Source organism: Euprymna scolopes, chromosome 17 (genome assembly GCF_053919585.1).
Source record: "Euprymna scolopes isolate OS-2025 chromosome 17, ASM5391958v1, whole genome shotgun sequence".
In the NCBI taxonomy this organism is placed as follows: domain Eukaryota; kingdom Metazoa; phylum Mollusca; class Cephalopoda; order Sepiida; family Sepiolidae; genus Euprymna; species Euprymna scolopes.
In genome coordinates this window covers 120,925,882-120,943,672 of record NC_136498.1, presented here as the reverse complement: position 1 = coordinate 120,943,672, position 17,791 = coordinate 120,925,882, and the positions used below count along the sequence as shown (strand labels likewise).

Sequence of the window (17,791 nt, the reverse complement as noted above, 5' to 3'; positions counted from 1 at the left end):
TACACATATACAAAAAACATTTCCGATTTTAATCTTACTTTTACACATATACAAAAAACATTTCCGATTTTAATCTTACTTTTACACATATACAAAAAACATTTCCGATTTTAATCTTACTTTTACACATATACAAAAAACATTTCCGATTTTAATCTTACTTTTACACATATACAAAAAACATTTCCGATTTTAATCTTACTTTTACACATATACAAAAAACATTTCCGATTTTAATCTTACTTTTACACATATACAAAAAACATTTCCGATTTTAATCTTACTTTTACACATATACAAAAAACATTTCTGATTTTAATCTTACTTTTACACATATACAAAAAACATTTCCGATTTTAATCTTACTTTTACACATATACAAAAAACATTTCCGATTTTAATCTTACTTTTACACATATACAAAAAACATTTCCGATTTTAATCTTACTTTTACACATATACAAAAAACATTTCTGATTTTAATCTTACTTTTACACATATACAAAAAACATTTCCGATTTTAATCTTACTTTTACACATATACAAAAAACATTTCCGATTTTAATCTTACTTTTACACATATACAAAAAACATTTCCGATTTTAATCTTACTTTTACACATATACAAAAAACATTTCCGATTTTAATCTTACTTTTACACATATACAAAAAACATTTCCGATTTTAATCTTACTTTTACACATATACAAAAAACATTTCCGATTTTAATCTTACTTTTACACATATACAAAAACATTTCCGATTTTAATCTTACTTTTACACATATACAAAAAACATTTCCGATTTTAATCTTACTTTTACACATATACAAAAAACATTTCCGATTTTAATCTTACTTTTACACATATACAAAAAACATTTCGGATTTTAATCTTACTTTTACACATATACAAAAAACATTTCCGATTTTAATCTTACTTTTACACATATACAAAAAACATTTCCGATTTTAATCTTACTTTTACACATATACAAAAAACATTTCGGATTTTAATCTTACTTTTACACATATATTACATGAATAGATTTTTAAAATATTTTTTCTAAAATCTTTTCATTATAATTGATGGAAAATAGTGAAACAAAAACTTGTTACTTTTTTTAAAACTGACAAAATGTATGTTTTCATAAACCATTGAACATAGTTGACGATTGGTATGCAAAATAAGACGTTGTAAGAACAGTAAAGTTAACGTGTTAACAATGAGTTTCTAAATAACATTGTTACTATTATTGAGGAAAACCTTAACCTGAGAAGAATGGAACGGAGATGTATTAACTATTCTGTTCGTCCTCTCTACCAAAGAATGTTCGTTTCTATCCTAAATTGTTACGGTTCCAGTATTTAATGTTTAAATTTTGAGCTATTATCAAGACTTCAAAGAGGTTGTATATGTATTTTAGCAGACCTGCATCATGTGTTGGAGTTGATGTAAATTTATACGTTTGTGCGATTGTTGAGTGTTAAGACGTTATGTATATTTTGTTTTTACTTATGTATTAAAACTCTTTAAACGTATTAGGCTAAGAGAAAAAAGTAGATTATCATTGTTAAACGATGCCGGATTACGTCATACTAAAGGACCGAAGTAACTTTCCATGCGCAAACAAAAAAATGTATTTTTCTTAACTAGTTCAAAGAAACAAAACTTTTATAACGAACAAATATAAAAAAAAAAAGCAGTCGTCAATAAAAAGAAATAAACACGCCTGTGGAACTCTCTGCCTGTTTCCTTCCTGACTTCAACATGTATGTCTTCAAGTCCAACATAAACAAATTCTTGATTAATCGCCTCCCTAAGTAATGACACTTTATCAAATCTCCAATACTAATGAATACTGCAACACTATCCCATTGATTATTGTACACAAAATAACACTTATCCCCAAAGTGGCTTCTGGGCCTTGATAAGTGGTGACCTTCATGTAAAAAAATAAAAACAGTAAAGTTTATGAATTTATTAGGGTTTGTTTTGATGAACGCAAATGAGGAAAGAAATAAAGAAGAATCTAAAAGAACGGCTTTAGGAATAAACCCTAACTCCGACCTCGGAAATCATTCTTAGCATGAGGTTGGGGGTGTTTATACTACACTTGGTTATGCAGTAAAAATATATTTTTTCAAACTTTATTTAAATGTATTAGGCCAACAAAAAAGCAGATTCTCATTAAAAAACAAAATAGCAAATCAACATTTCATACACAAACAAAGCCCAAAATATGTGTTTGCTAAATCAAAGAAACAAAAAACAGTTGCCAATAAAATGAAATAAATAAAACCAGTAAAGTTTATGAATGAATTCAACACCATAATGTAATGTTTTAAAGTGTTCGTTTGGAATGATGTAATTCCAGAATAAGAGAATTAGCATGCAACCAATTAGAGGAAACGGATTCTCCCGAGGGAGATTTTATTCTTTTTTTTATTCTAATTCAGGGAAGTTAATGATATATCTGTGTTTGTATGAGCCAGTTAAGGGTGGCATAAACCTAGAATATGGGGAACGTGTAGACTTCCTTCCAGTGTTGACTGGTGGTGGTGGTAGAACTAAATATTTAGAGGGAAAAATAGGTACCTCTTCCTCTAAAGATGTTGCGATTGTGATTTTGTTGCTCCTAGGATGTAATGTAGTATTTTATTATGACGATTGAATGTGTCTGCAAAGGTATTTGAAAGCTACATAAGGTAGATGTATTGAATTTTTATGTAGCATCTGTTGTTGCAAACGTATGAGGGGAAATTTTGCAGTTATATTATATTTATAGAGATTAGATCGTTATTAACTCGGTATCGTATGAATAAGCATAGAACTTTTTTGATCGACTTCATTCTATTGCTGTCATTGGTTTTCCTCAATTCTTTCTTTGGTCAAGTACTTTTTTAAATGTTAAATTTACTTTGTATTATTTGGACACTTCAGACTACTGTTCTCATTTTCACAACGTTTCTTTTACTGTAATCTTCAAGTGTATCCTGTCGAACTCAAAAGTCTGCACAGAATTTTGGACAGAACCCTTTACCTACTCTCCAAAAGTAGTTTGCTCTAGTTCCATCAGCCATGATTCGATAGAAGTCCAAAGTAATTATGAATTGTATTTTGAGTATCGTCAGACACACTGAGGATTGAACCTTCATCCTCCAAAAGATTGTGACTTTACAACTGAATTTTTTTTTTTTTTTTTTTTACATAAACGTCACCACTTATCAAGGCCGATATGCCACTCAAGGATAAGGGTTAAAGAGTGTAGAGTAGTCAAAAGGACAATATAGTAATCGATAGTAATGGAAGTTCGGTAAATTTGTTAACTTAAGTGGAACGGCTCATCAGAAATTTGTTCACGTTGGACTTGAAGACAACCGTATTATAGAAAGTTGGAAAGCAGGAAAACGGAAGACAATTCCACAGGTGTGCAGTTCTAATAAAGAAGCTTTGATCATGGAATCTATGTTTAGGTTTAGGTACAGATAAAGAGTGGGGAAAATTTTGCCAAGTACTTTATCTACTACAACACAAAAAGGGGGTTCTGTTCAAAATTGCATGTAAATTCCAAAGTTCAACAGAAAGATTTCCAGAGTTCGACAAGATACACTTAAAGAAGGTCAGAGGTTATACCGACCAAAATAGTGTGAAAATCACACTCAAGATGAGAACTGTAGTCCAAAGAATCCAAATAATGCGAATAATCAGTCCTAATCTGAAAAATTCAGAATTGTAAATTTAATTCCTATGTGTCGACCCTGACTTCCACAGTTGTGTACGATTCACATACATGAACTCGTTTCTCTTCAAACAGAACTTCATTACCTTTTTGTCTTCGTCCATATTCATGAACTTATTCTGTTACTGATACTCTCTTTTTTTTTCCTACTTTTCCTTTATTTAAGGAACATGATCAATAAACTTGTTTTAAATGCTACTAATATCTTTTACATGTGTTTGGGAGCAGTTTTCAATAGCAGATCCAAGTTTCTTGTATGATAAATAAAGTGGACCATCACACACACACACACACACACACACATTGTATGTGTTAAATGTTTATAATAAAGCATATTTATCAGTATTTGTAGTATTTAACCAATGAAGCACTTATCAAGGCCCGGAAGCCACTCAGGGATAAGGGTTATTGCAAGTACATTACATTAGTGTGGAGATTTGATGAAGTGTTTACTTAAAGGGGCGGTTCATTAGGAATTTGTTAACGTTGGACTTGAACACATCCAAGTTGTAGTCAGGTGGGAAGCAGGCAGACGGAACAGAGTTCCACAGGCGTGCAGTTCTAAGAAAGAAGCTTTGTTCATGGAATCCTTACTTAAGGAGCATGATCAATAAACTTGTTTTAAATGCTACTAATATCTTTTACATGTGTTTGGTAGCAGTTTTCAATAGCAGATCCAAGTTTCTTGTATGATAAATAAAGTGGACCATCACACACACACACATTGTATGTGTTAAATGTTTATAATAAAGCATATTTATCAGTATTTGTAGGATTTAACCAATGAAGCACTTACAAAAAAAAAGTTACTAACACATCTAACACTGCCATGAACAACAACCGATTGTTAAATTCTCTTACATTTCATAATGCTTTCTGTTTTTCTTTGTTACACCAACAAAAAAAATTTTTTCTTTCATATTTATGTAAATCCTTAATCTGAATGTTTTGGAAAGAAAATTCACATATGCAAATCTGTTAGATATTAGACCGGATCAATGATCTTGCTAAAAATAGTTGATATTAAAAATTTTTGTTTAGAGAAATAAAATTGGTCATTGGAATGTAAAAATAAGTTTTAGCTAAAATGTTTACAAAAAATTAACATAGCTAAATATAAACAAACAATGGTAAATTCACCTTGAGCAGTTAGCATGCGTGTCGTGTTGTTGGATCACTTACGACGTCACTGGAACTCACGAATCAAACATGTCCTTTTGCGAATGACGTACTGGAACTGACAGGTCAAAAGATTAGTTAAGAGTCGAGGAGTTGTTGGCAAACCGGGCAGATGTGCATTGGTACAAGCTCTAAAAGCCTGGAAGCAAGGCTAGACGAAGACAAGTATGTAAACACATATAGCAGACTCTTGGGGAACCCTGAGACAAATCTGAAATAATGTATAAAATATAAATTGTTGTCCTGTGGTTCAGAATCAGCATGTAAAAAAAAAAAAAGGTTTCAGGTATGTCTCATTGATTTGTCTTCATATGATGTACATTGCAAGTTGAAGACAAGACCTCCAGACAGGAATGTATGAAACTTCTATATTTTCCATCAGCTATATAATATAAACACTTTGATACTCTGCTATCCAATATATACACTTTTTGGTACTGTGACTATATAGCAAATCGAGTTATTCTCAACATGATTTTAGTTTAGTCGTTTGCGTTCATGTTAATTGAATTACATGTAGATTGTTCATGTGAGACTCAGGTTCTAATTGGACCAGAAATTGCTTTTTTTTTTTTTTTTTTTTTTTTAATGGGAAAAAGTAGCAAATTTTTTTTGGCGGTCGACAAATGGTGCTTTCTCTCACCCTGTTCTGCATTCTAATTGCAAATAGACTCTTTCATCACGAATGCAACAAATAATTAGTGATGGGACGATTCCAATATTTTTCTAGATTCTGATACAATTACTGATTCTGATTCTTTGTAAATCTCTAAATATTTAACCATAAAATTGTTATTTTGTTCTGATTACCGTAAAAATACACTCTTTAAATGTACATATATTTTCTCAAGTGTAAAAACGCACTTGTGAGGAGGTGATCTATAGATTTAAGTTTTACTGAAAGTTTAAATCAATAAATATTTATTATTATCACTGCCAGCAGGCAAATATTTTGTTTTTAACAAAATCAAATAAAAAAATAAGATAAAAGTTCCAATTTTTTTCGATTCCTAGTTCTAATTAATTGTCCCAACACAAATAAACCTCATCCTTCTCATTTGCCAGACTCCAGCACTTCAGTTTACCAGTTTTGCTACACGTTCACTTGTTGCATTTTTACCACAATCTGCATATATATATATATATATATATATATATATATATATATAAATTTTAGTCATTCAATGAATTTAAAAATTTATTACTTGAAATGTTTGAATTTCAAATCAAAAGATTTTTATTATTCTATGTAAGACAAAGAATACATTTGAAATATTATAATTCCTTATCCTATAGGATTTCGATGTCTACCATCTCTTCAGAGGAGAAAATATTAGCAAACAGTTATAATGGTTTACACCTTATTTGCTAAAGTCAGTGAGACATGGAAAATCACAATTACAAGTTTGTTTAAGTATTTAAATGTCATAGAGTAAGGGTAGTTAATGAAAAGAATATAAAAATTCACATCCAAATTGCATTTAATAATTATATATATATATATATATATATGTGTGTGTGTGTGTGTTTTACTGGAAGTTTAAATCAAATGTTTACTATTTTATTATCACTGCCAACAGTGAAATATTTTGTTTTTAACAAAATCAAATAAAAAATAAGATAATTAAAGGAATTTTCCTGTCTTTGTTTTATCGTTATTTCCATGGCAGGTGCTCGTCTGAGCTCCAATCCCTCGTCCCCCCTCGCCAATCTTTCACGAGAAACACCCGTCTGGCTGAAACTACTGTCAATAATTTTCCCCACTCTTTATCTGTGCCTAAATCCAAACGTATATTCCATGAGCTTTTTTTCTTTTCCACGTGCCATTATTCCTCCATCTGTGAATGCTGATTAATAAATAATTTGCAAGGTACGAAGAGGCGAGAAACACAGGCATAGCAGAATTGATTGCAATTTTAGTGATGTAGATTGTTTTGCCTTCATATCAAGGGAAATGAAAAATTGATTTTGATTTTATTCGCCAACCATGGACACAAATTAGAATTTTCCCCACTTCTTGGATTTGCCAATGATTTTTTTTTTTTTATTATTATTATTATTATTGTATGTTAAAGGCAAGGAGTTATCTGGATTCCACTTGGGATGGAAATATTCTTGCAGTTGAAAAAAATATATATATTTCCAAAGAATTAGATATACGAGGTGCCTTCAATAAGTTTCCAGACTTTTTTTTTCGTATGGGCACTTTTATTGATGGTACACAATTGAACTCTAGTCCCCCTTCGAAGTAATCTCCTCTGGCTGCCATTCACTTGTTGTATTGTTCTAACAACTTCTGGAAGGCCCTGTGGAAGTCTGCTTGTGTTAGCATGTCAATAACCCTCACCGCAGCCTCTTTCATCTCGGTCGTCTCATAATGACAGCCTCTAAGGTTTTCCTTGAGCTTAGAAAATAATCAAAAGTCACAGGGAACAAGGTTTGAACTATAGGGAAGATGAAGAACCGTCTTGGTGCCCATCTTGGTCAAATAGTCTGTGACAAGGATGGAGTTGTGAACATTCATGCAAATCTTCAGCATCTTGCAAATAATTGTGTGTACAGTTCCCACACTGACAACACTGATGTATTTATTACATCGAAATTAGTTGGTGTTGTAAATTTAATCGCGAGATGGAGCATCTGTGTTACAAAATCCTGGATAAAAATGTTCCCAGTTATATTATGCCAGACATTTTATCCAGTAGTGAAGCACCATTTATAGCATGCTGGTCATGAACCCACAAACATAGCATGTAGATTAGTATTCGGTGGGTTTTAATATCTCAGGTTCGGCAGCAGCTGCGTATAAATGTACTATCTTGAAAAACGAACAGATCTAAATATATTGGGTTAAGCCAAACAGATGGATCAAGCCTCTTTTCAAGATGCTTAGCGTATCTAAAACCATTTGGTGTGATCCTTTTGAAACATTTGGGGTCAGTTCAAATAAAACGTAGAACTTGGATGAATCCTCATTGCACAACCTTTTTGACCAACTTGATTCTATTTTTGGCATTGGTTTCCCCGATTTATCAGTTCCTTATAGTACGAACAAAGAACAACGTCAAGTTTTATAAGCGGAAAGTGGTACTATAGAACTCGTTAAGTTTCTGGATTTTTTAGATAACGATTGATTATTCATATATTTGGATTCTTCAAACTACTGTTCTCACCTTGATTTTTATTTGCGTGTTGCTTTGTTTGATCTAATCTCTGAACTGCTTCAGGTGTATCTTGTCAAACTCAGGAGTTCACATGGAATTTTGAACAGAAATCTTTATTCAATCCACGGGGGTAGCATGCTCTCATCAGCCATGATTGGGTAGAAGTCCTAAGTAATTTGCAGTTTTATTTTGAATGGCACCTGCATTAAGGATTGAACCTTCAACCTCCAGAAAAGTCTAACTTGACAAGTGAATTTTACCAAGTACTTTATCCACTACACCACGGGTCCTTGTGAACAATTCTATTAAAAATTTAAGGTTTGAAATTTCATACAAATTCCCAGGTTGAGCAGAAAGATTCCCGAGTTGGTAAACTGAGATCGTCAATTGGTGTCATTACCCACTTTACCATAGCCATCTCTCTTATATATTTTGGTGAGTGATTCGTAGAAATAAAGATGTTTTATCTAAGAACTAACACTACCAGAATATAGTGAAATCATTTTAGCTTTGAATTTTTATTTGTTTGCACATGTTTAATTTAAGGTAGACAACCCCTATTATATTCTTTATTTTAAAATGAGTTATTCCCCTTGATTTTTACTTTTAAGCGATTATTTAAAAATGTTTCATATTAACAGTTGCCTAGGCTGGACTAAGTAATTTTTTTTTTTTTTTTTTTTGATAAATTATAACTAAGTATGCCATTAAAACGATGCGGCAATAACAAGTGAAAATTGGCTAGTCAGAATCAAAGTTTGATTTGTCAGCTTTAATGTTATTTGCATTTGATTTATATATAAAAAAAAAAAATAAAAAAGAATAGATGACTTTGTTAGACTAGCAGGGGTTACCCGGCGTTGCCCAGATATTTGGAGGTGTGTGTGGTTTTGGGTCAATCAAAACATCCGGGTGTTTGTGTCCAGGGGGGAGGGTAAAATAAAAATGTTTTGGTAGGTAAGTATGAGGATCGAACCCAAACCCTTGAGGCGAAGTTGGAAATTAAAGTGTGAAAAAAGAAGAGTGCGACGTTAACAATTGGGCCACCGCAAAATACTAACAGAAACACGTTTGAATTTATTTAACTATTTAGAATTGGCAGGTGCACGTTTTAATGACTTAATGAGGTCAACTTTGACTGCGGGACAGTATTTTATTTACTGCGGGAATGCTTTTTTTATTTTTATTTTTCCAAGATGTTGGGGGAGGGGGGAACCAGTTCCCCGTAAAAAGAAGATTGTCTAAATTGAATAGCAATTGTCTGATATAAGGAACATATTTCCACATTGATCAAAGCTGATTGCTTTTGGACATTTCCGGCGATCAAGATTGGAAAAATACCGCCAGAATTAGTGTTGCTTTTATTATACAAAAAAGCCTAATCCACATGCGGCGAGCGAAAAATGATGAATATTTATCTTTTCAAAGTCGAGCAAATTAAAGAGAGGCGACCTAAATATTATGATTTATATGTGATATAAAAAGTTTTAAGAAGTTGTGAGCCGACCAACTGCTTCTAGGAAAAAAAAGCCTTTTACAGACATTTTTTTTTTTTTTCTTTTCTTTTACACAGGCATCACCACTTATCAAGGCCAAGAGGCCACTCAAGGATAAGGGTGAAAGAGTGTACAGTAGAAATTGGACAATATAGTAATCATTAGTAATGACAATTAAGTAAATTTGATAACTTATATGGAACGATTCATCAAGAACTTATTTACGTTAGACTTGAACAAAACCATATTGTAGTCAGCCGGAAAGCAGGAAAACGGAAGACAATTCCACAGGCGTGCAGTTCTAAGAAAGAAGCTTTGTTCATGGAATCTACGATTAGGTTTAGGCACAGATAAAGAGTGGGGGGAATTATTGATAGTGTTTACAGCTAGACGAGTGTTTCTTGTGAAAGTTAGGCGAGGGAGGACCATAGATTGAAGCTCAGTTGAACATTTTCCATGAAAATAACGATACATCAGATACAAACTCGCAACATCTCTTCTGTGTGATAGAGGTTGCAGGGAAGAGAAAAGGACATCTCCTACGAGGCTACAAAGTCTATTTTGAACTCTATCAAGGCAGGACAAGTCCTTTCTAACAGCTCCTGCCCAGATGTGGCAATAGTATTCCATCCTTGGACGTACGTGGTTCTTATATAGATAGAGAATTGCATCAGCAGTGAGATATCTACCGGATCGATAGAAAGATCCCACCATTTTTCCAGCGGCCTTGGCAACAGATTTGATGTACGTGTTCCATTTAAGATCAGAAGTAATGGTCAAGCCCAGAAGCTTGTCAAAACTTGAGGCCTCCTCACGACGCAAGCCATTCATTTCAGTTGATGCCAGATGTGGATCAGAATGTTGATGATGTAAAGAGAGAAGCTTGTTTTTAGATGTATTAAAAGTAACCAGCCACTCCTTTCCCCATTGTACTACGTGCTCAATTCAGAGGAGAGAGAATCGGAGAGAACTTGGTCGTTTACTGTCTTAGATGTGCTACCATAAATGGTAGTGTCATCAGCATAAATGTCTACAAATGATGTAAGGATGTGATTTGGAAGATCATTAATGTAGATCAGGAAAAGAGTTGGGCCCAGGATGGACCCCTGAGGGACTCCAGCATTAATACTGTGAGCTTCTGATTTTTGCCCCTCAACTACTATTATGAACCTATCAGAAAGAAATGATTTAATAATTGAGAAGATATTTCCAGCTGTACCATAGCTAGAGATCTTGTGAAGTAAACCTTTATGCCATACCCTATCAAAGGCTTTAGATATGTCAAGAGCAATTGCCCAAGAAAGGTTGCCTCCATCGAGAGATTTGCTAATCCTATGAGATATAACTGTAAGCACATCTGCTGTAGATCTAGCAGAATGGAAACCATATTGTGTGTCACTAAGAAGGTTATTTTTGCTGAGATGGTTGATTACTTCTGTATTTAACACAGATTCCAGCAACTTACTCATGACGCACAGGAGACTTATTGGCCTGTACTGAAAGGGGGATGAGCGATCACCTGAATTCTTAAATACAGGGCATACTGATGAAATTTTACAGGGAGGGAAACTATTCTCCTTAAGACAACGTTTAAACAGTTTTGTAAGTATGGGCGCTAGTTCAGGTTGAAGTTTTTTGAGTACTATAATTGGAATACCGTCAGGGCCAGTTGCTTTACTGGAATCAAGGTTGTTGATTAGCTTGGCAACATCACGTAAAGATATACGTATATCACATAGCGTGTTTTCTGATACAGGAGGAAATATTGGGGGTTGGCGGCCTTGGTCGCAAAGGGTAGAATTAGCTGCAAAGTTCTTGGCAAAGAGTTTGGCTTTGTCTGATGCTGACGAGATTACCTCAGGTCCATTGATAATAGTTGGGATAGAGTACATGCTTCTGTTCAGGATTCTGTTTGCTATTTGCCAAAACTGGTGGGAACCAAGCCACTGCTCAGTTACTTTGGACTTAACGGATTGAGCATACAACCCTCTTGCATTCTTTATTACTTTTTTACAATGGTTGCTGGTAGTCCTGAAAGTGGCTTTAGTTTCCATACATCTATTACGTTGGAAGCAGTGGAAAAAGTGATTTCTGTGCGCAATGGCAGCAGCACATTCTGGAGAGAACCATGGCTGGCTGTTAGGTTTTTGCTGGAACTTTTTCGAGGGTATAAAACGGTCTATACCTACAATAAACCATTCCGTCAGGTCTGATACTATAGAGGACACATCCTTTTTAAACATGGAACGCAGAGGTAGAATCCGATATAAATGTACGGGAGCTATCCCAGTCAGCCTTAGTGTATTGCTATACTGTAAGATGGAGAGGTACGTCTGGGTACTTATTAAATTTCATTTTTATCTTAATTGATACAAAAGAGTGGTCGGAAGATCCAAGAGGAGACAGAACAGAAACTGAACATAGTTCAGGGCAAGTTGTGAGAAAAAGGTCTAGTAGACTCGCATACTGGCCGTCATTGTTGGGCACACGGGTGGGTTCATGAACAATCCGAGTGAGGTCATAGGCAATGGAGAAATCATGACAGAACCTCCCCTCATCATCGGTCTTGTTTGAGTGGGTCAACCATTTGACGTTGTGAACATTGAAGTCTCCACATACGTGAATGTTAGATGAAGGATAAGCAGATAGGACTTGGTCAATTTTCTCAGATATGCTTTTAAAGATAGTAACTCCGCTGTTGTGGGGGTGATAGAGAGTAAATATAAATGCAGTAGTGTTAGCTAAAGCAACCCGGAAGCACATATAGGGTAATTTAGGATCTTCCCTGGAGATGTCTCTACCACATGGAAAGCCATCTTTAATATAGGCACATATTCCATGCCTATGGCAATCTTGGGGGTCAGATTTAGAAGTTAAGTTAGAGTATCCTTTAATTGCGAACTCTTCTAGGGAAATAGCCTGTCCAATGCCAGTTTCGCTTAAAAATAAAAGGCCTGGTTTAGTCTCTTGTAATTGGGTTTCAACCTCTGGAAGGTTAGAACGTAGACCCCTGATGTTGGAGAAGGAGACATGGTAGCAGGGGTCTACGTTGGAAGTTGGAGAACCGGGTTTAATCGTGTATTTTTTCTTGAAACTTGTCATACACAAAAAGTGAACATACATACATTTTCGCTTTTATATATATATATATATATATATATATATATATATAAGCGCGTAAGCCTGACGAATCCTATAGTTGGATGAAACGCAGAATATTCAGTGTAGCTTAATCGCCATATATATTTTATAAATTACTACATTACTATATATATATATATATATATATATATATAGATGTTTCCTAATCCTTATTACTGAGTTCATTTGCTTTCTCTGAACTGATTCTCATTTTGAATGTCTTGAACTTTGACCTTTTTAGATTATCATTGGCTTTTGTTTCTGGAGAATTGAAGGATCAAAATTAATTTTAATTTGAGCTTGATCCAAAAAAAAAAAAAAATCGAATCAAATTAAGTTTGTGAAATTAAAATTTAGTAAAATCTCGTTGCACACAAAGATGGGGGATGAAAATAAATTCACCTGAAAGAAGTCGATATTTATTTATTTGTTTATTCTGAGAAACTGTTAGTAACAGATCTGGAGTTGGTAGTTAAAGGTTATATTATTACCGATTAAAAAAGAAAAAAAATTCAGCATGTGTCCATATCACAAATTTTCCATGTTTCAAGGGAAAAATGTTTTTCTGTCAGGTCTCTTTCAAAACATTCTTATCTAGGCTAACATATTTTGATTGGCAGAAATCAGAAACTCTCAGTATTAATGTTGGAGTCCCTCAGGTGTCCATCCTGGGCCCAACTCTCTTCCTGCTCTACATTAATGATCTTCCAAATCACATCCTTACATCATTCGTAGACATTTATGCTGACGACATTACCATCTATGGTAGCACATCTAAGACCGTAAATGACCAAGTTCTCTCTGATTCTCTCTCCTCTGATCTTGATCAAGTGGTACAATGGGGAAAGAGGTGGCTGGTTACTTTTAATGCATCTAAAACCAAGCTTCTATCTCAACACTATGCTCTGATGCCAATCTCGCATCGGTTGAAATGAATGGCTCTCATCTTGGGGAGTCTTCCTGTTTTGACAAGCTCTGGGCTTGACCTTTACTCCTGACCTGAAATGGAACACATACATCAAATCCATTGCCAAGATCGCTGGAAAAATGGTGGGATCCTTCTACCGCTCCAGTAGATATCTCACTTCTGATGCAATTCTCTACCTATATAAAAACCAGGTATAGCCAACAATGGAGTACTGTTGCCACATCTGGGCAAGAGCTGCTAGAAGCAGCTTAACCTGCTTTGACAGAGTTCAAAATAGACTTTGTAGCTTAATGGGGGATGCCCTTTTCTCTTCCCTGCAACCTCCTCCCCACAGAAAAGACGATGCGAGTCTGTCTCTGCTTTATCATTATTTTCATGGCAAGTGTTCAGCTGAACTTCAATTTATGGTCCCCCCCTCACCAAAATTTCACGAAAAACACTCGTCTAGTCAAAACCACTATCAATAATTTCCCACACTCTTTATCTATGCTTAAACGTAAAAGCAGATTCCATAAACAAAGCTTAGAATTGCATGCCTGTGGAACTCTTCCGATTGCCTGCTTTCCAGCTGACTACAATCTGATTGTCTTCAAGTCCAATGTAAACAAGTTCTTGAACCGTCCCCCTAAGTAATCCAATTTACAAAATTTCCACTACTTATGTTTACTAAGCTATAATCACATTGACTAATGTATACCCATTAACACTTATCCTCGAGTGGCCTCGAGGCCCTAATAAGTGGTGATTCCTATGTAAAAAAAAAAAAAAAAGGATAAACTAACCGCATCCAAGGTTTGGCAACTGACGTGTTATACTCTCAGTTATGTTACAGAAAAAAAAAGAGAAAATAGATGAAAGAGTCTGAGTTTTAAGCAGGATCACATTTCAAGAGAAAGAGCATCTTTATATTGAAATTAAAGGTGCAGAAATGTATCTGTAATGTAATTAGTCCCACCCTTTCTTTCCTCACTGCAACATCTCTCTCACAGACGTGATATTGCTAGTCTCAGTCTCTTTCTACGATACTATTACGGCATATGTTCTTTAGAATTGTTTGAACTATTCTTTGCTTCTTTTGTTCCAGCTCGTTTGACTCCTGGTCTAGTGGTCTCCATCAATTTGCTCTTATGATACCTCATTGTAATACAGCTTCCTGTTCCAGTAGCTTATTTCCAAGAACTGCAGACTGTGTGGAACTCTCTTTCTGCTGATTGTTTCCCCCTACTTTTAACCTTAGTCAAAATAGGCATATCCTGTCTTTATGTTAGTCCTCTTTCATTCTTGTTAGCTTCTTACAAAGTGGCTTCACGTCTTGTCTGGAGCAATTGCCATAAAAATAAAAGTAACACTCGGGCAGCGATATTCTTTGGTGGCTCTTTGCAACCTTTTGTCATTATGAACAAACTGAAAGGAAATTTTCTAGAAGTGCATCCTGGGAATTTCAACAAACGCTCTATTGTTTGCATGAAAATAAATAAATGCGGATTATTATTATTATTTTTTTTTTTTTTTAATCATTAACAACTAGACACGGGAATTCTATATATGGATATATTAGCATTTCTTTCATCACATAGAAATGAAATGTCCTTAATTATCCAAAAGTTCATCGTGGCAACGCAAAAAAAAAAAAAAAAAAAAAAAAAAACTGGTAAATTATATTAGTCTTAGAGAGAAAACAAAAGCTTAATTTCTTAATCTTCATTTTAAATTTAAAAAAAAAAAAAAAAGGAAAGAAAAACGGTAATATTAAAAGTTTTAAAGATTTCACTTAAACTATATTTAGGTGAAGTTATCTTTGAAAAGAAAAATTGGGGGAGGGGGTACTGTGTGCATATATTCCTGAATTAAGTTTTCGTTCCTTGTTAGAACAGTTTTTTTTTTGTTTTTTTTTTAAACGATTTCAGTGAGTGAAATAAATAAAAAAAATTAATTGCAATATGATATCGTTTATTTGCCAATCAATTGATTCATGTTCTGTTATAAAAACAAATAAATTGAAACGTGGCCGTATTACTGGACAGCTGTTTGTGTTTACTTCGTCTCAGCCAACCTAACAATTCTCCTTTTGATTTCTATTAACTGTAAGTTGATGATTGCATGCAGTGTCCCGTTTGATGCGTGAAGAGTTGAGTTGGGAGTCCCTGGAGCACGAAAATAGGGAGTTTTACTCTGTTTTTTTTTTAGATTTTTTATGCATTTGCAGCACACACCTGACACTGACAACAATTGTAGGTGAGTGCTACATTCTTTATACAATTTTTATTTTTTTTTGGAGGAGGGGGGGGTGATTAAATCCAGAACAATGTATTTCAAGTTCTTTGTAAACAAGTCAGTCATTTTAATATTTTGTTTAAAAAGAAAAAAAGTATAAATTACTTTGTTGGAATACTTTATAATTTGTAAACGTCTAAAACTTTGGGTATTTAAAAAAAAATATATAACAATAATCTATCTATATATCTATAAAAGTGAACGTGTCTGTGTACATTTTCCTACGCAATAACTCTGTCAATTTTCAGTCTACAGACTCGAAATTTGATATACAGGGTATTGAGATTTGGGAAAATCTTTGATCGGTTTTCGGCCATGACTAGTGACAGTTAACTTCAGCCTTTACTTCGCATAGATAGGAAGTCAGGCTTGATTCAGTCAGCTGATCAGGTCATGCCCTAATTGCTGTGTTAAAGCATGTTGTTATGGATGATGGATTACCTAAATGTTTGAGACAGCAATTGTCATCAATAAAAATACAGAGATAACTGAGAATTAAAAGCCTTTATCACTACTATTATATAACTGCAACTTTGTGTGCGAGTTCATTCCTTATAGACACTGAAACGGATGAACAGATTTTCTTTAAAATTTACTGAACTTTAGTGTATAAGTCTAGGAGTGATCTTAATTAAGTTTTGTCTCAAAATACCCCCCAATAATTACCGATAACCAATAATCAAAACCGTTATTTTAATTTATCTATCATCAGTAAAGCTATTTTTCCATGTCGTTGTGTAGCAACAATGATAGAATAGGCCGTGAAGATTCTACTGTGGATAAATTGATAGCATGTTTTTTTTTTTTGCATGATGTGGTCTGTAGGTTCAAACCCCGCATGTAAATTTCTTAATTTTTTTTTTTTTTTTTTTTTTTTTTTTTTTTTTTTTTTTTTTTGCATGATGTGGTCTTGTAGGTTCAAACCCCGCATGTAAATTTCTTAATTTTTTTTTTTTTTTTTTTTTTTTGCATGATGTGGTCTTGTAGGTTCAAACCCCGCATGTAAATTTCTTAATTTTTTTTTTTTTTTTTTTTTGTTAACTGGAAAGATGTTTATATAAAATAATTTTATTTAAAAAAAAAAAAAAAAAAAAAAAAAAAAACAGTATGTTCTCTAGAGTGCAATGTAGAATAACATATATTTTGGACTAAGTTACTGCACGAAGGCATGTGAAGCTTCCTCCCGAGCGATTTCATGGATTTTGATGACAATAAAAATATAGGAGTGTGAACTATTTGTTGATCATCATTCTATCCCAGGCAACGTCGGGTGCCCCTGCTAGTAAGCAATAAAAGCAATAGATGTAGACAAGACTCTCATAACGTAGTGGTAATTCACCTGACTAACAGTCCGTGGTGGAGTTTTGAATCCTGCGTTAGTCGGCCACTCTGAATGAGCCAGCGAAACATGTCCGTGAATAACTATTGCGTTTATAAATATATGTTCCTAAAAATAGAGGTTGACAAAATGTACGTAAAGGAGTTAACTCCCTCTCGAGCTTATAGGTAGTATATCACCATATGCTTTATTAGATAAATTATGTAATTATCACCCCACCCCCCAAAACAAGAAATAGCTGAGAATTAAAAATATGTTTTATGTAAACTTTGTATTCGTCCATATAATGTTACTTCCTTTTGATTAGAACATGAGATTATTTTTTTATATTGCATAGTTAACAAAAGAAAAGCAAAACAAATTGCAACTTAATACACGTGCAAGCGACTCCAGGTAGATACTTTTATATAGAGGGTGAGAAAGAGAGTCTGAAACTTTGAGTATTTTACAAAAAAAAAAAAAAAAAAAAAAAAAAAAAAAAATTATTATAAAATACGATGAAAAAATTCAGTTTAAATTCCTGGGGATA

The 17,791-nt window shown here is 33.7% G+C and overlaps 1 protein-coding gene across 7 annotated transcripts in view; it reads left to right on the top strand.

Annotated features, from left to right (window-relative positions):
• The window catches only part of LOC145296946 (choline-phosphate cytidylyltransferase A-like), a 241,808-nt gene that overhangs the window by 96,528 nt on the left and 127,489 nt on the right, over positions 1–17,791 (top strand). Inside the window, exon 1 of one of the 7 annotated variants that reach the window (XM_080143165.1) lies at positions 15,715–15,884. The exons of the other annotated variants lie outside the window; for them this stretch is intronic. The gene's annotated coding sequence lies outside the window, so the exon portion shown is untranslated. Of the gene's footprint in view, positions 1–15,714; positions 15,885–17,791 lie in introns of those variants that run through there. 7 annotated transcript variants of the gene reach the window in all.